At 39.8% G+C, this 25161-nt stretch overlaps 1 pseudogene across 1 annotated transcript in view; it reads right to left on the bottom strand.

Moving 5' to 3' along the window:
• The window catches only part of LOC149180298 (ketol-acid reductoisomerase, chloroplastic-like), a 65477-nt pseudogene that overhangs the window by 18118 nt on the left and 22198 nt on the right, over window positions 1-25161 (bottom strand). The window contains exon 3 of the transcript XR_016256909.1: window positions 17661-17726. The product of XR_016256909.1 is annotated as a ketol-acid reductoisomerase, chloroplastic-like (transcript). The remainder of the gene's footprint in view (window positions 1-17660; window positions 17727-25161) is intronic.

Raw genomic sequence — 25161 nt, 5'->3', positions numbered from 1 at the left:
TTTCCGGCTGATCCACGACACAACGGTCGAACACAACCCAAAGCAGCACCCAAAAGTACTCTTCCTATCTGAAGCACAACCTACCCAATCTGAATCCGTGTACCCTGCTGCTAGTCACACTCCATCACCCTGTCGATAATCCAAACCAAAATCCACAATCCCTTGCAAGTAACTAAGAATATGTTTCTCAGCCACCCAATGCACTCTCCTGCCTGGGCTCACACATGAACTGACTCATAGTGTTAACTGCAAAACATATATTTGGTCGAGTGTTGACCAAATACATCAATTTACCAATCAGTTATCTGTATAGAGTAGGATCCACCAACTCGGAATCAGAAGCATGAAGCTTCTTCCAGTTAGTGATCATAGGTGTAGACATGGGTTTGCAGTCCTCCATGTGAAATCTGCTAAGAATATCCACAATGTACTTCCCTTGTCCCAGGAAGAAATGCCCCTCCTCCTGCCACACCTCCAATCCTAAAAAATAATGCATGAAGTCGATATCCTTCATCTCAAACTCTAAAGCAAGATCTCTCTTGCAACCCTCAACAAGTCTCTGTGCATCAACCTCACTCTTTGTGAAACCAAACTGCTGCAAGTATGTATCAATCCTCGAGTACCAAGCTCTAGGAGCTTGCTTCAGGCCATAGAGTGCCTTTTTCAATCTGCACACATGGGACTCCTTCCCATGCACCTAAAAGCCCCGCGGTTGCTCAATATAAAGTACCTCCCCCTGAATGAAGCCATTGAGAAATGTGGTCTTCACATCCATCTGGTGGATCTTCCAACCCATCTCTGTTGTAATTGATATAATGGAGCGACTAGATGTATACCGAGCTACGGGATCGAAGGTCTCCTCACAGTCAACTCCCTCTACCTGTGAGAACCCTCTCGCCACAAATCGAGCCTTGAACTTCTTGATGATGCCATCTATAGCATGCTTTATCTTGTAGAGCCATCTAGAAGTAACAATTGATTTACCTTCAAGCCTCGGCACAACCTCCCAAACATCGTTCTTCATAATAGAAGAATACTCCTCCATCATGGCCTCTCTCCAAACCTGCTAGTTGGTTGCCTCCTCATAACTAGAAGGCTCGAAGTCAACAATGCTTGTTACCAATGCCATGTAACTACAGAATCGCTCAGGTGGTTTACTCTCTCTAACTTGTCTCTTTGGCCCAGCAACTGATGGGGCCTCGCTGAAGCTTGGGCTTCTTCTTCCCTGAGCATACTTCTCCCACCGGAGTGAAAAAATCCTCATCATCAACAAAATCCTAAACTCCTGAAGGCCTGACAACTGACCTCATGCCTAAATCTGTGCCTGTAGATGTTGAAGTACCATGCGAACTGTCCATTAGTGGACTGTGAACTGCTCTGTAGACTGCCATTCATGTTGCCCGAAGAACCACCCACCTGACTCTGAGAGTCACTACTCACTGATGGATCTGACACTGTAATCGATATACCTCATAATCCCTGACCATTGGATCCCTGTGACTGACTCAGTTGCTCCTCAGGGTCTGGTGACTCTAGATACTCTAACTCCCGTGACCTCCTGAAAGCTCTCTCCTCCTCGAACTTCACATCCTGCCTAACAACCACTTTCCTCTACACAAGAATATAAATCCGATAAGTTTTCGAGGTCTTGCTATAACCCACAAAGATACCCTTATCTGCAGTGGGCTCTAGCTTGGTCTTGTTCTCCTTGGGGACAAAGGAATATGTAAGGCACCCAAAGATATGAAAGTGCCGAACATCAAGCTTCTTCCCAGAAAAAGCCTCCTCCAGAGTCACAATCCCCAAGGCACGATGTGGACTCCTATTCTACAAGTACACAAGAGTGTTGCAGGCCTCTGCCCACAAAAATAAAGGTAACCCCTGATCATGAAGCATGGTTTTGACAGCCCCTACAATGGATCTGTTCTTCCTCTCCGCAACCCCATTCTGCTAGGGGTTGTAAGGAACTGTGAACTCCCTCCTGATGCCTGCCTCATCACAAAAATTAACAAACTCACAAAGGGTATACTCCCCTCCATTGTCTGACCTGAGGACCTTGATCTTCCTACCTGTCTGGGTCTCCCCAAGAACTTTGAACTCTTGACCTTCAAGAAATAAATCCAGGTCTTCCTGGAGTGGTCATCAATGAATAAAACATAGTACTCATAGCCACTCAAGGATACATGAGACATCCGATCACTCACATCGATATGAATCAAGTCAAGGATCCCAGTCGCTCTTTTGTCACTGCTAGGAAAGGGGATCTGGAAAACTTCCCCATAGCACATCCTCTGCATACATCAAGGTGATCAGAACTAAAATCTGGCACACCAGTGGTGATCTCCCGCAATGTACTCAAGGCCCCATGATACATGTGCTCCATCCTGCAGTGCCAAATCTCAAACAACTTTGAACTGCTAGATCTATTGTCGGTCCTATCTCGGGTGTTGCTACTTAGTGCCATCAGGGGTTGGAATGAGAATTTGTAGACCTTGGCATGGCGCACACTAATCACTCTAGCTGAAGAAGTTGGAGTTCCCCTAGGATATCTAAGCACCTGCCCTCTGCTGAACAACACATCATGCCCTCTGTCCTCAAGTGCTGAGACAGATATCAGGGTCTTCTTCAATCCAAACACATATAGAACATCTGACACTTTCAACGGCGGTTTGGGTCCCCTATCAAATGTCAATGTCGCCACACTGACTGCTCTAACAATGCTGTGATCACCAAATACTACCTACATTTCAGTATCATCCTCTGCAAGCTCTGAGAAGTACTCTCTGACTCCTATTGAGAAGCGCCACTGTCAACATACCAAATGCTAGAAGATGCTCTGCTAGTAGCGGGGAATGCACACTCCCTCTGAACTTGTATGGTAGGTGATCCTGCACTAGTGGCTTCACAAGCTATGAACCCAAACTCCTGATCAAAGCTCTTTGAGAAGCTCTCTATCTCTGTAGAAGTTGCCATGGGTTTGTCTCTCCCTTTCTTGTTCTTCTTCTCCGGACACAAAACAACATAGTGTCCCAACTTTTGACAATTCCAACATTTGACTTTGGAATAATCATTCTCCTTGTTCTGTTGTTTGCCTTTACCTTTGCCTTTGCCTCCACTGTTGGAAGCTTGTTTCTTTTCTCTACCCTTCTTGCCTCTTGCTAACAATGCCACATTGTCATCCTCCTCCACTTGTTTGGCTGCCCCACGATGGTTCTTTCTGATCTCATTCTGAATGCAATCATCCCACAACCTCTCCCAATCGGGAAGGTTTTCTCGTGGAACAATGCCATCCACAAAATTCTCTCAAGTCTTGGGAAGACCATTCAAATCAATCCTCACCAACTCAGTGGGTGCAATGATCTCACCTACCACTGCCAACTCATCTCTCACTTTGTGAGGTATGTTGTAGCACAATCAGTGTTAGTCATTTTAATGGCCTTCAGTTTCTCCTTTAGGACCATTTTTCTGTTTTCATTTGAGCTCTGGTAAAGACTGGTCAAAGTTGTCCACATCTCATGTGCATAAGTCTTTCCTCTCACATGAGGAATGATATGATCTTTGATTCCTTCCAGAATCAATCTTTTTGCCTTAGCATTCTTTTTGTTAAACTCTGTCAACTGTACAAGGTCAGCAGGTACTACCACTGGGTTCTGTGTGGTATTTACCATAATGCCCCAGACTTCTGCTTCCTCAAAGATGCTCTGGATTCTCTCCTTCCATGCTCTGTAGTTGTTCTGCCCATCCAACCTGCCTTCCACTCTCAAACCCAAATACATGTTTCACTGTCCTACCAAACTGAAATTTTCAAATCTATGGTAAAGGTTTATGTTTTCTGTGTAAAAATCAGCTTGCTATAATTTTCACTTTGTTGTCCCAAACTGCACTTTTCAGCCAACCACGCTTTGATACCATGAAGAATTTTAACCGCCACTCTGGTTAAGAGTTTTCCTTATCACTCCATGCATTTAGTTTTAAATCCAAGCATGATGAAAAAATTCTAAAATCTAGAAATGACAATATTTTTTTAAAACACAAATTTAGAGATTTCACAGCCGCTGAAATTGCAGAAATAAAACACAGCAAAATTATGGCAGCGACACAGATAAAATAACACAATGATTTTTGGTCAATGTGACCTTAGAAAACCCCCCTATAATGTTGGGGAAAACAAGTTTGAGAGCTCTTCTTTATTTCTAAAAAATGCTTTTATAGAGAAACTGAAATACACAATAAAAATTCCAACAACCACAAATTACAACTTATCTCAATTTTTGTGCTTGAACTCCACCTCAAAAATCGTGCCAATCAGCAAACAACCAAAGCAGAAGTTTTCCAACAACAAAACATTAAATGCTCTATGGCCTGACTCTCAAAAAACGTGCCCAAAACTTGTACAAACCATACGGATTTTAGCAGTACATTTGCCTCAAAAATCGTGCCCAAATCTACCTCAAAATTTGTGCCCTTGCTGCTATCCCTCTTCCTTGATTTTTGTGTCTTTCTTCTATTGTACGATTTTGTCTTGGGATGCGTGCCAATTAATGTTGCTACCCAGATTTGTTGAAATGTCTTCATGTTGCTCTCCTTCTATTTTTTAGCTCACCCACTTAAATAAAAATCCACTTAGCCTTTTATTTCCATAGTCACTTTTAAATTAGAATGTATCTTTACCACTTATAAAATTACTTTTAAATTAAATTGACTTTACCACTTATAAAGTCACTTTAGGAGAAAAGTACAAATAAATTTGGATACTTTTCCCTAGGCCAAAAGATCAAAGCCTTAGGGAACCACTTGTCCTCTAGTACCCAAATTTTAACATTATATTTTTATTTTTTAATGTAATTTGACTGAGTCAAAATGTTTAAATAACATAACAACATCTCTTCCATAATAGGTTGGAGAGCACCTCTCAACGCAATTAATTGTTTTATAGGATGTTTGAGAGTGATTCCAACCTCATCCAAGCTCATATTGAGAAAGTAGAATTTCTTATCTCATTCAAAATTTAACAAACTTTAACAGTTTTCAAGATTTCAAGATCGATTGCTTCATTTTCATTGGATTTTATCAAGTATGAGGGTCTGGGATTAGTATTTAATCGGATCACCAAGCCCTTTATGTAGCCCGAAGTTGGTGGCTCTAATTGTTGAACTCCTATGTCATAGCCTTAGCAAAAACATACCCTTCACTCAAGCCAAAATCATTGATTATGCATGTTGAGCTTTTTCTACCATATTTCAAGGCTTGGATTAGGCTATTTCATCAAGATTGGATGGTGTTGACTGATGTCCTTAGAGGATCAAGGTAGAGGCAAAGGCTAAGCCAAGAGGTAGAGGATCATACTAATTATGACAATCCCAATATAAGTGATGGTACAACATTACTTGTGATTTAAATGCTCTTAATCATTTATACATGTAACATAATGTTTTCTTGCAAAGTTCCAACATAATATGCTATTTATAAAATCGCACATTATTATTATTATTATTTCACTTTTCAGTGTCTCCAAATTTTTGAGGGGTCACATTTCCAACACGTTTATGTTTCAGAAACTCATACTCATTTCCCCATATCATGCAACTTAGGCACCACTGCATATCTGATTTTACCAGTTAAGCACTAGACTAGATTTTCAAATTTCCATATTTGAGTTCCATGAATCTCAAATCTTGCATCTACTTTCAAATATAATCATTAGCATATCCATAGCAACTTCAAATATATTCACCATACGAAAACAAAACAAAATAATTGTACAAATATTGTTTCCATATTTTAAGTATTCTAGAAATGAGTTACCCTTGTATACACCATTCTCCACTACCTCATTCATTGGAAAGGAGTTATTTACAAGGATCTATGGATGGATAAACAATTTGGCAATAAGTACATGGAAGACCACACTATTGGCCAGCATCCCTTTTCTATGGAAAAGTAATATCTATGCAACCATTTGTCAAAATGATTTCCCCTTTCATTTGGGTAAAGATTGCAACTTTTAAATCAGAGTTGCAAATCCTAGTTTCAGCTAGAAATGGCATTATTAGAATAATGTTGACTATCTTGAGATTTGGGGCCTAGGCAGACATGTTGAAACTATTAGAAAATGTAAAGTGGTAGCTTATTATATCCTATTTTCTTAACCTTGATACTTGCTTGTGAATCTTATTTATCTTCTTTATGTTCTTTAGTTCGATCCGTTCATCAAACAATATCAAGAAACTGCAACAACAAAGGAGGTCACAAATATAGGCTCTTAGCCAGGGCAAAACCCAAAAACTCTTCTCTTCTTAGAATCTATTTCAAATGAGATACAATGACCCAATCCCTATACTGCTCCCAGTACCAAGTCGGCGCTTTCTCAAGTCCTTCCTTGATTTTGTATCAAACTACTTCTTCCTTGCAACTTTGCCCCACCACCTTCAACAACTTCAACTTCCCAGCTACTGCTATTCGACTTGCAACTTCGGCCCAACTACTTCATCCTTGCAACTTCTTGGAAACCCTAATACAACCTCCTTCTAAGACCTACTTAGAGTAAGACAACTCTCCCAAGGTCAACAAGGTCTAGACAAGGGTTTTCCCTCTTCCAGCTACAGATTCTGCACTTCGTCCTCTAGCAACTCGATCTTGCAATTTCGTCCTTCTACTGTAGCCCAGCAACTCCAAAATTCCGCACATGTGAGAGAGATAGAGCCCAAAGACAAGATATTTTGGCCTCCCAACTTCTTCCAGAACTTCGCTCTCCTTTTTCCCGGCTTCGCAGCTACAGATCGAACTTTTTTCTTGATAGATCGAACTTGTGAGTGAGTGTCTTCAAATGAGATCGAATTGCTTCCTTTTATAGCCTTCTCAAGGGGTCAAATTCCCTCCTTTAGGCCGACTTGTATTCTTGGAGATTCCCGGACTTTCTAGACTCGAAAATAATTCTTTTTACAATTACAAATTGCTCGAAAAGGGTCTTATAAACATGATGTTGACTCCTTTGCCTCATGACAATAAATCCTAAGACCTAACAAACCCTAAAAGCACAAAGAACATGCTTTTACCTAGAAGACCATCAATAATGAGCATGAAACCCATGCTTTAATAATAATGGTTTTCTTGCTTCTCTTCTTGTTTGTTACATAGGATACATATTGAAATGAGTACAATAATTATGAAGACCAAAACTAGTTACATTTCTCAACAGGGACTTGGCACTAACTACCTATTGAGTGGTCTCACATTAGTGAATAGGTTGCATCATATTCACATCATATTTTATTAGTTAGTCATTGGACTGCATTTTCAATTTTCTATATTTGAGTTCCACGAATCTCAAATCTTGCATTTACTTTCAATCTTTCAAAAGACAATTTCCAAGTTGTGTATATAGCAACTACAAATATATTCATCGTGTATTCTATAAACATAAAAACAGCTCAAATGATGCTAGAGTATTGTAGGAGTGGGTTAACCTTGTATGCCCATTCTTCGTGACCCCCTTCATTGGAAAGGAGTCATCTTAGAGAATTTATGTATGATCAAATACTTTGTCAGAGGTATATAGAACAACAAAGATTCGAAAGCATCTTTGTTTTTTATAAAAAAGGAAAATCCATGCAACCTTTAGCTAAGACACTTTCACCTTTCATTTGGGTTCGATCTCAGCTTTTAAATCAGAGTTATAAGTCCCAATTTCCGCAGAGATGACATTGTTAGAATAATGTTGACTCTCTTAAAATTTGGAGCCCAAGCAGCCACATTAACACTTATTGCCTATTGAGGGAGGAGCATTCTATATAAATATATCTTGGACCAATTAATGCATTCTTCTTGTCGTCTCTTTATTTTTTAGCATTGAAATATAAGATGCATTTTCAAGGAAAACAATGTATTTTCATAATGCTTTCCAGCGCTCAAAATAGAAGACAAATGCTATTCAAGAAAAGGAAAGAGAAACATACAAATGACACTAGTGCAACAAAAGATAAAGCAGAGATGACATTGTTAGAATAATGTTGACTCTCTTAAAATTTGGAGCCCAAGCAGCCACATTAACACTTATTGCCTATTGAGGGAGGAGCATTCTATATAAATATATCTTGGACCAATTAATGCATTCTTCTTGTTGTCTCTTTATTTTTTAGCACTGAAATATAAGATGCATTTTCAAGGAAAACAATGTATTTTCATAATGCTTGCCAACGCTCAAAATAGAAGACAAATGCTATTCAGGAAAAGGCAAGAGAAACGTACAAATGACACCAATGCAACAATAGATGCTATGTCATACATTCCCATTGGAAAAAAGAAATTGACCTTACTCATGCAACATAAATTTTGATGAACTTATGAGTTATGGAAAATTAGTCTATAGCTCTCCTCAACATAAAACAAATGCAAATTGCATGCAAAAACCCCTGAAATCCTACTACTAGGAGGGTTGCTTGACACCTTGATGACGAAAGTAGTCGTATGAGTATTGTTGATCCAAGCATAGAAACAAATAGTTATGCGCAGACCACCTCAGCAACTCTGTTTAAGATAATGTTGACTCTCTTGAGATTTAGGGCCAAGGCAGACATGATGGCACTCGTTGCTTATTATAGAGGGAGTATTAAATATAATTACAGCTTGGCCCAATGATGCATTCTTCTGAATGTCACTTTATTTTTAGTAATGAAATATGGGATATATTTTCAAGGAGAAGAACATAGTTTCATAACGCTTATTGAACTTCAAAATAGAATACAAATGTTATTCAGGGAAAGTCCCAGACAAACATACCAATGTCGCTAGTGCAATAATGGATGATATGTCATACATTTACATGGGGAAAAAATCGACCCTACTCAAATTAATAGCAAAGTGCATGCAAAAACCACTGCAGCCCCATTACTAAGAGTGGTTACTTGGAGCCCTAGCTAGCCAAAATGATCATGTGACTAACAATGATCATGCACAGAGTCCATAGCTCTCGTAGATATAAACAGGTGCAAAGTGCATGCAAAAACCACTACAACCCCACTACTAGGAGGGTTACTTAAACCCTGGCTAGCCAAAATGATAATGTGACTTGCATAGTGACCCATCTCACCACACATAAAGCATTTTATCTTCAAGATGTCCTTCTTCCACCTCCGCTGCTCTTATTGCCCCTTCGATGCAAGGGTTGCATTTGCGAGAAGAACATAGTTTCATAACGCTTGTTGAACTTCAAAATAGAAGACAAATGCTATTCAGGGAAAGGCCCAGACAAACATACAAATGTTGCTAGTGCAATAATGGATGATATGTCATTCATTTACATGGGGAAAAAAACCGACCCTACACAAATTAATAGCAAAGTGCATGCAAAAAACCACTGCAACCCCACTACTAAAAGTGGTTACTTGGAACCCTAGCTAGCCAAAATGATCATGTGACTAACATTAATCACGTGACTAACAATGATCATGCCCAAAGTCCATAGTTCTCGTAGATATAAACAGATGCAAAGTGCATGCAAAAACCACTGCGACCCCACTACTAGGAGGGTTACTTGAACACTAGCTAGCAAAAATGATCATGTGACTTGCGTAGTGACCCATCTCACCACACCTAAAGCATTTAATCTTCAAGATGTCCTTCTTCCGCCTCTGCTGCTCTTGTTGCCCCTTCGATGCAAGGGTTGCATTCTCATCCTCCTCCTTGGGCTTCGAGCCCCTGTTGCTGCTTTCGTCAAACTTGCACTTGACTAGATGTCTCCTCAACTCTTCCTGCTTGAGAGCTGCCCACATATTATCCCAGTCGAGCAAAGCTGCCCTACCCAGGATGCTCTGGACAAAGACTTGCCACTCTTCTGAGACTAAGTTTAGGGCAAGTCTCACCATCTAGAAAACTTGAGGTGTAGACCCCACAGTTGCTAACTCATCCCGAGTCTCCTGAAGCTTTGTGGGGAACAGATCTATGTGCTCCTCCTTCTGCATCAATGCAGATCTCAGTTTTTGCTCTAAGTACATCTTCCGCTGCTCAAAAGACCCTTGATATACCGTAGACAACGCATCCCACATCTCCTTAGCAATCCCTCTGCTAGCTATGTGACAGACTACATTATCCTTCACTCTGTCGAGGATTATTCTCTTTGCCTTCGTCATTTCTTACTTGTAATTCTTCAGCGGATCTGGATCTCCAGGCTCAGCCACCACATTTTCGACATATGTCTTGAGGGAATGCTCATCTAGAAGGAATGACATGCTTGCCTTCCAGATGATATAGTTGGATGCTCCGTCCAATCTATCTAGATCCCTCAAACCACTAGTTGCCATCACTGCCATGAAAATTGTCGAACTGCTCCTCTCTGCTTCTTACTGTTGTTGCTTAGCCAATAAGAACACGGACTTCTTGGCGGGAAGTCAAATAAGGAAAAATTCCCTCACTATGCTTCTCTTCTCTCTTCTCATGTCTTTTTGCCCAGCAAAACGGCCTGCAGAAAAACTGCGTCCCACCTGCTCTTCCTTACAATGAGGCTCAACATTGCTCCCTCTGCCACAGCAAGGTTTCAATGTGGAAGCCCTTCTCTCTGTCAACTCAGTCAGAGAGAGACTGCCTCAAAATTCAGCCCTCCAGCTTGGACTGCGCAAAACCCTATGGGGATTCGAACTGCTGCCTCCTACAACTATTTCGATCTCCTTCTCTGCTCAGCGTTGGGTTCTCTGGCACTGTTCTTCTTGCTTCACCTGCACTCCTCTGATACCATGTGAAAATTCCTTAAACCCAGGAATTCCTACTGCAACACTGATGATATTTCTTCTACTTGTTAGATTTACATGAACAAGTTATTTGCAGTTTCCTATAGCAAACATCGAAATACATACGTTGCAGCCTACACCATTTAATTAATATGCCAAAACAAGAAACTGAACAATAGAGAAAGATATACACAAATGACAGTTGTTTTTGGACAAATGTCCCCGGACAAAACCCAATGTAGGAAAATCAGCGCAGCAGATCTAAGGGTTTTTATTATTAAGCTGAAGTATTTCTAAATACAACTACTAGATACCTCCTCGGCAATCCAGTTACAGAGAAAATCACTTAGCATAAGAGACTGGTGAGAATACCTCAATCTACACTACAAGTCTCGGTTAATCCGACAGTTGAACCAACGAGTTCCCCGGCTACTTTTGCGTTGCCCCTGTGTGGGCCTTGCGTCAGCCTCCAAAGCCCTGCGTCAGTTCAACTGAGAATCGATTTGCTCTCAGAAGCCTTTTCCAGCCCTCCCGACTCAGAAACGTTAGCCTCCTCAGCAAACTCAGACTTCTGCGTTGGAGGCCTCTACACTGCTCTATGTGGGGTCTGATTGCCCTTCCTGTCTCTGTGTCACCCTCTCTGCCCTCCGTGTTGCCTCCTTTGTGTGTCTCTCTACCTCCCTGCTGAGTATTCTTGGCTTCGGACAAGATCATCCAGCCAAAACTCAGTCCGCCCCTCTCCACGTGATCACTACAAATCACTGCATTGCCTCTAGCTTCAACAATTCGATCTCACTGATCAACTCTCTGTGTCTCTTCCAAATGACCCTCTAGCCTCCTTAAATAATCTTCTCGTTCACATTCAACAACCCAGATTAGAAGCTAATCAATGGCTTAAGATCATTTCTACTTGATTCTCGTCTTCTTCTAGAAGTTACACCCACAGTTAATTTAATACCCATTAATTATTTTATTTTCCTAAGTTTAGACTTAGGGTCCCATTAAAAATAATTAATTATTTTAATAAAAAAAATCTGGGTGGAATTTCCCAAAACGCTTTCTGGGTTCTTTGGAATACATGTGCCTAAGCCTCCTTACAAAATTTGAAACTTAGAGCACATCCGATGCTACTAGAAATCAATGAATTTATCCTGATAAGCTATCACCTTTTGCACATCGGAGTATAAAAGTTGCAAGATTGCCTCTCTTTGACCTAGAAGGCTAGCGAAGTAGTATTTAGGCCTCCTTGACCAAGAACCAAAGGTCGTCAACCTTATTCATCATAGACTCCATTCTCCCAAGGCTAAGGCACCGATCTACCAAAAGGTGGTCACCTTAAACCAACTTCTTTCACCTTTTCCTAGGTCTAGCCAAATTTGGTCACCTACAACATCATTTTCCTGATGAACTAGCCCTCCAAAAAGTTTGATCTCCAAGCCCCTCCTGCGTTGGTGTTTCTGCAAGACCTCCTCCAAATTTGAGGCCATTCCCATAATGGAGCTGTGAGAAAAGACAAGCCCTAGCTCTGAGATTAAACTTTGTCCTAACATCCCCAACGCTAGCACTTTACTGGATCAATTCAACACCTTTAAGTGAAAATTCTTTCTTTGATCCTTTCCCCCATCTTGTCTAAGGTAAGAACATCATTGGTTGCCATACTCCTTCCGCCTACCCTAGGCAGAGTCCACTCGGTCATGTGTGTCTCTCTGCCTCCCTGCTGAGTATTCTTGGCTCCGGACAAGATCATCCAGCCAAAACTCAGTCCGCCCCTCTCCACGTGATCATTACAAATCACTGCATTGCCTCTAGCTTCAACAATTCGATCTCACTGATCAACTCTCTGTGTCTCTTCCAAATGACCCTCTAGCCTCCTCAAATAATCTTCTCGTTCACATTCAACAACCCAGATTAGAAGCTAATCAATGGCTTAAGATCATTTCTACTTTATTCTCGTCTTCTTCTAGAAGTTACACCCACAGTTAAATTAATACCCATTAATTATTTTATTTTCCTAAGTTTAGACTTAGGGTCCCATTAAAAATAATTAATTATTTTAATAAAAAAAAAAAATTTGGGTGGAATTTCCCAAAACGCTTTCTGGGTTCTTTGGAATACATGTGCCTAAGCCTCCTTACAAAATTTGAAACTTAGAGCACATCCGATGCTACTAGAAATCAATGAATTTATCTTGATAAGCCATCACCTTTTGCACATCGAAGTATAAAAGTTGCAAGATTGCCTCTCTTTGACCTAGAAGGCTAGCGAAGTAGTATTGAGGCCTCCTTGACCAAGAACCAAAGGTCGTCAACCTTATTCATCATAGACTCCATTCTCCCAAGGCTAAGGCACCGATCTACCAAAAGGTGGTCACCTTAAACCAACTTCTTTCACCTTTTCCTAGGTCTAGCCAAATTTGGTCACCTACAACATCATTTTCCTGATGAACTAGCCCTCCAAAAAGTTTGATCTCCAAGCCCCTCCTGCGTTGGTGTTTCTGCAAGACCTCCTCCAAATTTGAGGCCATTCCCATAATGGAGCTGTGAGAAAAGACAAGCCCTAGCTCTGAGATTAAACTTTGTCCTAACATCCCCAACGCTAGCACTTTACTGGATCAATTCAACACCTTTAAGTGAAAATTCTTTCTTTGATCCTTTCCCCCATCTTGTCTAAGGTAAGAACATCATTGGTTGCCATACTCCTTCCGCCTACCCTAGGCAGAGTCCACTCGGTCATGTGTGGTCTCGTTCCTTTAAAAAGACAATTCTTCAAGAACCATCAGGGTTACCAATTTCAATAAGGATTTTAGGGATTGGGAAACTCTTTCACAAATTATATCCCCTAAACCTAAAGCCTCAAATCCTCTCATTCCTCTCCTAGAAGTAATTGTACCTTGCTTAGAAAGCAAGCAAGCTCCATCTTTCAAGCTCTTCTGGAAAGGGAATTATTTGGGTCACTCCATATCCATTCATTGACTTATCCTTCATCGATGACTCCATAATATATCAAGTCTCCTCCCATCAATGAAAGTTCGTAAATAGTAGGGAGCCTTAGCTAAGGTGACAATGGGCTAAGTATCCATTTGTTGCCCCTGGTCTAGCATTTGCCCTTTATGGATCCCCTTTAAGTCCCCTGCTAGTTTGAGCCATAACATCTTGGCGTTGTTGTCGGGGACACAGAACGTGTGTTTTGTTCCCTATACGACATGTTGACATATCATTATTGGCGACTCCATTGGAAGAACGAAGCCCTAATTCTTCATGGAACTTTAAGGTCAATGCTTGCAGGGTGAAGCAAGCATTTTTCTAGACATCTTTAATTTCACCCTAACGACTCCTACATATTTTTCATCCAAGAGAAAGACTTCATCGAGCATCATCAAGACATTAAAAATCTAGGTAATAAGCAAGAAGACGAGTCCTCTTTGTCTCTACATGATGAAACTAATGATTTTGAGGACACGTGTTGGAAAGGATGAATTTATGAAAAGTGAAATTGAGACCAACCTCACATTTTTCAACGATATTACTCCTTATGAATCATGTTTTGAAAACCCTAAGAAAGATGATCCCATTAGCCCCTTGGATCATCTAGATTTTGTTGTTGACATCTTTATATTTTGGTTGCAAGATAAGATCTCATGGACTAGATTACATTCTTTTCTTACCTCTTCTCACATAATCATCCATGTGAGGGCATCATATTTTCCCACCTCCCACCCACAGCACCTTCCATGTGTTTGGGTTTTGCATTCGCTTTGGGATTTGCTATATGAGTAATCATATAGGCAGGCATATTTATATTGACTTGATGATATGTTGGTTACACTGCCTTTAAGATTACACTTAATAATGGCTTTGTCATATGCATGTTAGGGTAGGATGCATTGCATGCTCATTTTTGCATTAGAACTAGCGTCATATGATTTTTCTCATGGTAGATAGATGCATATTTGCATATTTTATTTTTTTATTTATTTTATGGCCTTACATGTCTCAGAAGCATGCTGCCCCGTGTTTTTCCATATATTAGATGTGCAGGTGACAGGTCTACAGTGACCAAGAGATTGCTGGAGTTCTCGTGACCTCCCATTCGAGTAGGTTTGCCCACTTTTACGAGAGATCACATCCCAGTTGGAGCCAGATGTTACCCACCATTTTCTAGGTGATATCCCTAAGAGAAATTTTTTTTGTCCAAGATGGTCCTCAGTTAGCAGCGCTTTGCAGCCACCAGCTAACTCATTGTACCATTTCTCTGCCACCTGAGCCAACCATGTAGTCCCTCGCCCATCTGACATGATCATATGTTCGAAGGTGGGCCTCTCTAACCTAAAAGGTCCTTGTCAATTGGTAATTGAGTATTGTAGTTTACTTATCATGGACACTTCTGGGCATGGATTAATGGGGGCATTCAGTGGAAAGAATGGATTAGGTTTGTGCCCTTGTCCCCTAGACCCCTTTGGATATTAACCTTGCATTCTAGTCCCATGGAATCTCTTTTACTGACCATTTAGCTTTAGGGATGGTATTTCATGGGCAACCCCGACTTTGGTTGCATGGTCCCGCTCCCTTATCCGCTCATATTATCCCCTTTCCACTCATTATTACCCTATTCATCATTTCTCTCGCATGGGTCCACATTTCTCTACTGGGTCCACATAAGGTTAGCTCGTCCCTTCCCCTTGCCCACACCTTGGGTCATGGCCTTTAATGAAGCCCGAAGGTTGCTGCAGCTAAAAGAAAGATAAACGCATATTTGGCCACATTCAACAAGAAAATGTACCACAAAATGCAAAAGATGGTCGGGACAAACACATCTAGCACGTGGGCAGAAGCTAATACATGAGCTCTACCCCATTATCATGGCCACCACTCTGGTTCCTGGAGGTTCTATGAACCTCCTTAATCATATAGGAACCCATGATTGTTCCAAACTCTAGTGGGCAATGAACCGCCCTACCTTTAAAGGGGATATTCACTGTTATATCTTATACATCACGCTATTACCCGTTGAGCCCCGAGGAGTTAATCAAAGAAAATCATAAAAAGGCATATAAAGAAGGGTGGAAAAATCAAGATCGAGTCACCTCATGTACCATGATTGCTCCCTCCTATAAATTATAAACCCAAGTGTGGGATTCCCTCTTATTAGCTACCTTTGTACCCCAGCATGTGACCCAAGGCTGCCACTTCTCATCACCCTACTTCATTCACCTATCTGTCACATGCCACCACCTTTTGAAGAATGTACCTTAAACATATTATCCCCTTTAGAAGTAGAAACTACCTAATAAGATACTTGGTTAACCCCATTTGGAATTTAGGAGACATTGGCACATCCTGAAGCCCACTATGGAAGGGCAGGCCATTATGAAGTCCCCACCTATGGTCCATGATTGGTAAGCTCATTTACTCGATTTCTCTAATGACTTGTTGCACTGGAAGGCTAGGGGGCGCATTGGATCTTATACAGGATCGCAAATGGTCTCCATCGTGGGTTTGGTTTAAGGTGACCACCCTCAAATCCTCTCATCCCTCTCCTAGAAGTCATTGTGCCTTGCTTAGAAAGCAAGCTCGCTCCATCTTTCAAGCTCTTCTAGAAAGAGAATTATTTGGGTCACTCCATATCCATTCATTGGCTTATCCTTCATCGGTGATTCCATAATATATTGGGTCTCCTCGCATCGTTGAAAGTATGTAAATAGTAGGGAGCCTTAGCTAAGGTGACAGTGGGCAAGTGTTCATATGTTGCCCTTGGTCTAGCATTTGCCCTTTAGGGATCCCCTTTAGGTCCCGTGCTAGTTTGAGCGGTAACAAGACTCAAGTCAAATCTAAGGAAGATATTGCTATTGAAGAGTGCCACACTCTGCAATACTTCAATGGGTTGAAGTTAAGGGTTATAAGACTGAGTTCCTTCAGCCAAATGGACTGCACACTCAGTTTATTTGAGGTCAAAGTTCCATTCAAAAGAGGACGAGTTTCCTTCTACCTAAAGGGCCGAGTCACTATCCTTTCTCTTGACCAACTTCAGACTATTAAAGGGCCAAGTTTTTACTGTTTGGGGAGCTCACTTTTTCCTGTACGTTGCTGGCTGAACGTATTTCATAAGGGACTGAGTTTAAAGTTCTTTCTTGGCTGAGTTAGACGCAGAGACCAAGACACCCATTCCTGTGCGTATTTATCAGTCCACAGGTTACACATTTTCCAGGAGTGTTGAGTTTCATGGAGACATTGTACAACTGCTTCTTCACATAAAGATAAAACGCTGATGGGATCACTCTCTTGGAGCATTCACAACTGATAATGCTCAGAGATTGAGCTTATTCTGAAGAATGCCTAGCTGAGCCATTTATACCAGGTTCCACTGTTATTTTTCGAAGTTGTAATTCTGTCATGTATTTAATGAAAGTCTGAATATTGTTGGACCTGTGTTGTATGAATCTGGGCTGATATTTAATAAAGGAAAAGTGATTTTTATATGCTGTCATGTGGTGTTAATCTTTCCTGAATTGTTTGCTGTTATTCACTGTAGTTTGGAACCCTCATTTGGAAAACAGTTATTATTGTGTACGACTGTTTGGGAATAAGAATTGTTCAAATACAACTACAGCAGTATGCTCACAACATGTTTGACAATATTTCTCACTGAAAAGGTTCATTAAAATCTCACAAAATTTAGTGGTCATTTTGGGGCATTTCCAAGTGGGAATTTTACAATCATTCACCCAAGCTAATCTCATGAAGTTGATGAGCCTAGAACAACAAGCAGTTTGATGCAGGCATTCTATTTAGAAGAGATGACATGAAGACAATAAAAAAATAGAGTTATGATATGCTATTCCCTTGTTACAATACAAAAAAACATAAATTGATTGAGACTCACATCAAAACCTTTAAGAATTAGAATTATATATTTTATTACTGGTCTAAATAAGTACATTACCTTCACTACAATGTCTGATTTTGCTTCTACCAAAGAATCCCTCAAATTTTGAGCTTGGGCGGGACCCTGCCATTAAAAACATATAGGTCATGCAATGCAGAAGTTAAAAAGATACACTTGAATACATCATCCTGCATGAAAAAGAATATATGGAATATAAAGATGCTTGAAAGTTTAACCCCTTACCATCATACAAAGTTCAAACATAAAAGAATAAAATTCTAATAGATTTAGAATATTTATTTGGAGAATAGTGAAAATATATATGACAGAAACGTTTGCAATTATAAAAGGAAACTTATATTCCTAGAATGCTAGTTAGAGACCAATAGCCAACAAAGTTCACCTTTTCTACTCGTTTTCATAATCTTCTTCGTTTCTTCCATATGCACAATTTAAATTTCACTCGTGACCTCTTGAAAATTGTTATGTTTTTATCATTAACTCATCCACTAAAATTATGTACTGCCTAAACGTGATCCATTATTAGCATTTATATTCTTCATTTATTGCAGATACATTATCTTTATATTCTAATCAAAAAAAGAATTTATAAGCACACATCATATTTATCATGTGCATTTCGGCTATCATGTTCTTAAAAAAAACACTAATTTTAGTAACTAGGTTTGAGTGCAATGGAGAAGCATTTACTTAAAATATCAACAGCCTTTTTAATGTTTGCTAGTCATAACCATACAGTCTCATGTGTTCCTTTAGTGGCCATATAATCACAAATCTGTATTTAATAGTCTTACAATATTATCAACCACTTGACCATTCCAACGGAGTTGCAATGAAATATCATGCATTTTCAATGATAACTACCATACTCCTACTCATTGAGGAACTTTACTTGACATACTTGATATTCAATTTCATACTACACATACTCAACAATGTGGAAAAGTGTAAGAAAAGTACAAGACTTTATCATCAATTACTCAAGCTGCACGATTATGCACAAAAGCAAAGGATGGAGAATGCTCTAAATACTCACAAGAACAATGAGTATTAATTGCCAAACACCTGGTCGAACAAGTTTTTTTAACGAAGGATCCAAGTGTGTGGCCAAATGCTATACTCAACATACTTGCCAGTCATTCACTGATATGGTCATTGGTGATTATGTTTTGATATGGTATCACAGCCTCAAAAAGTAGCCAATGGATAGAAATTTTTAATATTGTTGTTTTACACAACAAACATCTATACACAAGACCAAACCACCTAAGGCCTATACTTGGCGACAAATTTTGATTTCCACAATTATATCTAGCTTTCAAAAGTGTCATATAATACAATTGGGATCCATGTAAGCATTATGTCCATAGAAACTTTCAATCTTGTTGTTTTACAAGAAAAACATCTATACCCAAGACCAAACCACCTAAGGCCTATACTTGGCAACAAATTTTGATTTCCACAATTATATGATATATCTAGCTTTCAAGAGTGTCAGAATACAATTGTGATCCATGTAAGCATTATGTCTTGCCTTATCTTATCTAGTTTGTTTAAGTACGGAGCCAAGTTATTCTCACCAGTAACTATGTTTTTAAGACGGTAAGATAGCATCAGAAATAGCCAAAGGATAGAAACTATTGATAACTATGGCTTTACTGCACAAACATTTATACCTAGGACCAACCACACATAACCTGTAAGGGGTGACTTCAACAATTATCTCTACCTTCTTAGATGGTCCTAGAATATAAATATGTTCTATGAGCATAATGCCCTGTTTTAGAACTAAATCACTCAATGACTTCATGATTTCTCTCATGTACTCTACTCTTTTTTTCCTGCCAAACATGGCTAACAGCATATTCCAAAATCTCTTACCTGATTACAATATTACCTAAATGGGAAAAATATCAAATGCTCCTCTCTATCAAATTATTCCAGCATAGATCTAGCATATGATTGTGATCTATATAATCATGGCGTCTTGTATTAGACCTAAATCCCAAAGTGACTTTACGGCCTCTCTCATGCATTCTTCTCTATATCCATGTTTACACCTACAGCCGCCCTCTACAAAGTACCCTAGCAGCCCTTCATTCTAGTCGTATCCCCCCAGTCATGTCACATTCAATATCAGGCAAGCAATTCGGGAGTTGAATACCAACAAGGCCACAAAAAAGGAGTGATTATGGGTCAAATTCTTCAAACATGGCTTACATTCTCCTGTTGATGACACTACTAACTTATTTAACCATGTTGCTTGCTCCAGGCTTCTACTAACATGGTCCCAACTCCCACTGTACCATTCACCCAATTCACAAATCATAGTTCAGTGCTCATTTGAACAATTACCAGATGATCATGGTAAGCCACACATTCTATAAGCTCCATGCCAATGGCCCTCATCTACAATTATCAAAAAGCCTAGAGAGGACACATCTTTAAGCCAATGGATAGGCAAGCTTCCAACCAAAGCCCAAAAGCCCGAATCATGTTCTCACCCTTTGAGCCCTCATTGAGCAGGCGAGACATCACTCTTCAAAATTCTTATGTTGTTTTCTTATCATTCAAAAGGCATTTGACTCGATTTTGAAGGAGATATTATTCCCGCGGCTTAGAGGCATTGGGACCTTGGAGATTTTTATCACAACTATCAGATGTCTCCAAGAGACCTCCTTGGCTACCTCCCCATAACAAATTAAGTGTCAAATTTTATCAATAACAGCATTCAGGTGCAGCAAGGGTATCGTCTTACCCCTACATTATTTCCCATCAACACAGATGAGCTAGAGTCTTCCCTTCATGAGCATATCTAGCCAAATTGTCTCCTTCACCGGGTATTGATCTCCATTATCCTTTTGCAAATGCAGTGGTCCACTTGGCCTCCACCACAAAGGCTTTGCAAACACATTTGGATGCCTTATCCTGCTTTTGTGATCTTCAATTGTTAATGGCAACTTGGGTAAAACCAAGGTTATGATCTACAAATTGAAGGAGGTCCTCTGAAACAACCACTTCTTTCAAGGAATGGAGATTAAGATAACCACAGCTTACACATACTTGGGGTTCAATTCTCAAGACCTAAATCTGATTTGAGGAAGGCACTCCAACTACCAATCAACGAGGGCTACAAGTCCCTCACTCTTGTAGATAGATAGGACAAGATAATTTTATTTATGTCCAGCAAGTGGATCCAAGGGACTATTGGCAGCAGTGCCAAGAGGTCTCCCATAAAAGGCAAGATGCAAAATGCAGAGTCTGGTAGAATAGAAAATGAGATCTAAGCCAAGGCATGAGCAACCCTCGATCTCAAACCCAAAAACCTACATCAAAGTGGAGATGCATAGGGGAAGAGGATTCAAGAACAAGGAGAACCCAAAGTAAGGAGGTAGGTCTGTCATGGAGTAGACCCATCTCTCCTAAAGTCCAAGGTTGAATGAAGGAAGCTCAAAATAGTAAGATGTCCAAAAGGAAATATGGTGGGTTGTTTGGACCATCTACTGCGCTACTATCTAGAAAAGGTAGCTCGTTGCTAAGGCCTACGGGATCTCATCCATCTCCTAGGAAGGGATCTAATCCAATCATGTTGCTAAAATCTCATGAGACAAGGGAAGGCCGCACGAGTCCACATTGGTCTGGAATTTAAAGTTATGCTCATAGCAGGCTATCTCTTAGTGCCCCCATAGAAGGGCAGCACTGTAAAGAAAGAATTGATCTATTATGTAGAGTTTGGTCAAATAGGGAGCTAAAGAATATGGGCTCAGAGCTTGATGGTCCCCTACATGTATAAGGATAAGCAGCATTGTTCAAAGAATCTAAAGAAGCTAATGAGGGTCTAGGTCCCACGAATAGGCAATGGAACCTCCCCTTGATATCATGATATATGGGAAAATGGAAGATGAAGTGCTCCTCCGTCTTGACCTCCTAGCATATAGCTAGCAAACCCTGACAAATCGATTAATCTGTTGGTCCATCTCTACCCAAAGCTTATGACAACCCACTCTTAACTAGCTAAAGGGAATGCAAAGAGAATGCACCCAATGGTGGAGTGTATATTATGGTCAAACTATGAGTCGTTCTCTAAGCTCCAAGAAGTGCTCAGTGTAGAAAACCATCTTTGGGCATAACCCACCATGAGGGTTAACCCAAGCGATCTAGATAAACTATTTGTAAGTGTCATCCCTAATGATCATTTTCAACTCTTGTCTAGTGAGAGCAGGTGGCCAGGTGCATCCAAGAAATATCTAAACAAAGGGAGACAGTCCATCTGAAAGTCCACTAACTTTAAAAGATCTTAAATCCCTGCCAACCAACCTCAAGCTCAACCCAAGGGCTAGAGAGAGCAATGGTCTCCAAAGAGAAATAGGCCAAGTATGGATATCGATCTTGCCATTTCATTGAGTTAGTTAAGCTCCAGATCCAATGCAGAAATGAGACCAATCTGAACATTGTCTCAAGTTAGAAGGGCCGAGCCCGAAACTTTGCTAGGATGATGTGTAGAGGGATTGTGTGCTTGCAACTAATGATGCATCGAAGGAGAAGGGTCTTGACTCTATCAGTTGAGGCCCAACCAAACTAAAGTAAGAAGGTCCCCAAATCTCTAAGCCATAGAGACCAGCGGGTCAAATAAGAGAACCCATGAGAGGCATCTTTGATGAGATGTCTTCAAAATGGTGTTGAAATCATTGCCTCTTGAGGAGGGCTAAGGATCCGTAATTTTTACTGATCCAACGTCGAAGAGACAGTCTCAAACTAAAGCAAGATCCTAAGAATTGCATAACAAAGTATGTGTACTAGTTGGTGTTCTCTATCTCCTCCCCTCTTAAGAAAGGATGAAGGTCCTAAATCTTCTTCAACCTGTTGAAGATCATAACCTTGGTTCTACCCAAGTTGACCATCAACTACCAAAGGTCACAAAAGAGAGAGTGTTTTCAAGTTAACCATCAACTACCGAAGGTCACAAAAGAGAGTGTTTTCAAAACCATTACTAACATAACAAAGATAGACATCATGGACAACATTCTAAAGCCCACAACTCTTTATGGTATCGAGGTTTGGGATGTAGTCTAGTAGTGTGGGACTAGGCCTTGACAAAGAGCGTTTAGGCCCTCATTCTCCACTAAATCATCAAAAGTAGTGTTGCGAACATCTCGATAACATCCCGATTTTATCTCGAATTTTTTGGCCTAGCTGATGTTTGTCGATCTTTAAAGATATTTTTATGGTATTTTAATTTTGTCGATGTATGCCGATTTTTTATCGATATTTTCCCGATTTTTATGATTTTTTGGTTTTCCAAACCCTTGCCAATTTTTTCTCGATGCTAATATTTGCAACATTCATCAAAAGCAAGAAAACAATTCCCCAACCTACCATTCAAGTAGAGTTCATGACACACCCTTTTAGTAATGAGACCATTTTCTGATAGGTTTCACTCTTGTACCATGTCCAAAGATTTGCTAAATCAATTGTTGACAGGGATTGTTATATGTTATGAAAACCGAACCATTCACCAAATCAATCCACCCCCATAAACCAAAATCAAACAAAATCTAGAAACATAATCAAATCACGACCAACCAAACATAAAATACAAAAAATATCCATGTTCATTCATGCTAATCCAAATCATTATACACAAACATGCAAATTTTCTCACGTACATAGCAAGGGTGCATATACCCAAAATAGCATTGAGTGCAATCCATATCTAAACCAAAATACATCAACAAAGAGGCTCTAAATGGCCCAAGAAACTTAGCTCAAAAATTCCAAAATCCAAATTGCTCAAATGAATTGTTAGAGTACAATGGAGGGTGGGGACCTCTTTAATAAGTATTAGGTGAGCCTAGTGTCAAGTTTAATGTTTTAATTTTTCTATGTTATTGATCTTTTTTAAATTAAGTTCAAGTAATCCCCATCATTGATTGTATCGACAAAACTAGTTAGTTTCAACATTAATGACGAATTCTAGTACAAAACCAACCTTTTCTAATTCAGAACATTTAAATAAAGTAGCACAACCCTAGAACCAATCAAACTTGCCAATTTTTCCAAAATCAGTCCAATTTTGTTAACATTGATCACTATCATTATCTTGTCACTATTTCTATATAGTCATTGCTTCGACAAACCCTCTCCAGTGAGTTCACTACTAGTTCACAAAGGCCACATGTCAACTATAGTCCATTGATATATCGATGCACTACCCCCATGGCCAACTCGTATTAGGATTATTTGAGAGGATATCTGCAACCGATAAAATCAGATACTTGAATCATTCCCCAATTGATTTGAGTCCAATATGGCCACTTCATGGAGTTGAGGGAAAGTCGCATTGTTCAAACTCCGTACACACTTCCTCATTAAATAGATGCTCTTAGGATTATTGAGACCAGTTTCAAGTTGGATATCACTTGCTTCAACTCAAGGTCAATCATCACATCACCATAAATATGCTATCTTCAAGGGGCGAAGATCAAGTTGCACTTCATCATTCCCTACCCCATCTACTATGATATTCGGTGATGGCTTTCATAGTAACACTTTTTAAGGGGGTTGCAGAACTTCCTCTCCACCTTCTTCTAGTATCCAAACCAACTATGTTTGGCCTTGCTCACGAAGGAGGACCTTGGACTCTATTCTTACTCACTCCAACCACCCCTTTAATAAGATACTACCAGGATGATCACATCTTTCTTTAAGGTGATCCCAACAAATAAGAGTACCAAGAAGTAGGGAAGTGCCACCACCATAATAGCAACCAAATATATGACAAGACACAAGGCCCTCAACACTCTACTAGAGAGACTCCTCCTGCAATGTTGTTCCATTCTAAGACATTTCTCCAATTACCAAAAAGAAGTTAACTTCATATATCAACTACTGGTTGCATCCTCTAGAAAGCAAAACACCGTCTTCCTATCAAAAATTTCCTATCTACAATTTTGGATGTTAAGAGATATCAATTAATGAGATTTCTACCCAAGGAAGAAGTTGTCCTTCCTTATCATCCTCAAGCGATGGAAACAAGGAGTCTTGCCTTCCATGTTTCCCAATGCAAGGCATTCTTCCTATGTTTTTGGCTCTCAGCATTGCTAGAACATTTGTATTCCACTATTTGCTTATAGATCCTAGATCTTTTAGATTAGATATCATTTCATCTTGCTTTCTTAGGAGCAACCTTTGCCCTCCCACTTTGTATCAACATTAATGTTCTTAGCAGTCTCGTTAACATCTTTTGGTCATTTGTTAGACATTGAATAAAATTATCTTATTGTATCTTATCTCTCAAATGATTCAAGTATGGGCTTACAATACTTGCATGGAGTCAACAAGTTCCATAGAGCATACCACTAAGGACACATTCCTTTGCTTGAATTCTACCTTAACTTATAATGTGCTTCAATTTCATGGGATAAAATATCACCTATTATTTGCAACACATGGATGATAGAAGCCATGGTTGGTAATCAACTCCTTGAACTACCTGTAACGCTTGCCAATTAAAGCATTGTATATTGATGTCTTGCCT

The sequence above is a fragment of the Pinus tabuliformis genome, chromosome 3_2 (genome assembly GCF_031772625.1).
Source record: "Pinus tabuliformis cultivar Carrire ecotype Pingquan chromosome 3_2, CPIR1, whole genome shotgun sequence".
Taxonomy (NCBI): domain Eukaryota; kingdom Viridiplantae; phylum Streptophyta; class Pinopsida; order Pinales; family Pinaceae; genus Pinus; species Pinus tabuliformis.
The sequence above is the reverse complement of the archived record's forward strand: the minus strand, read 5'-3'. Positions and strand labels throughout refer to the sequence as shown.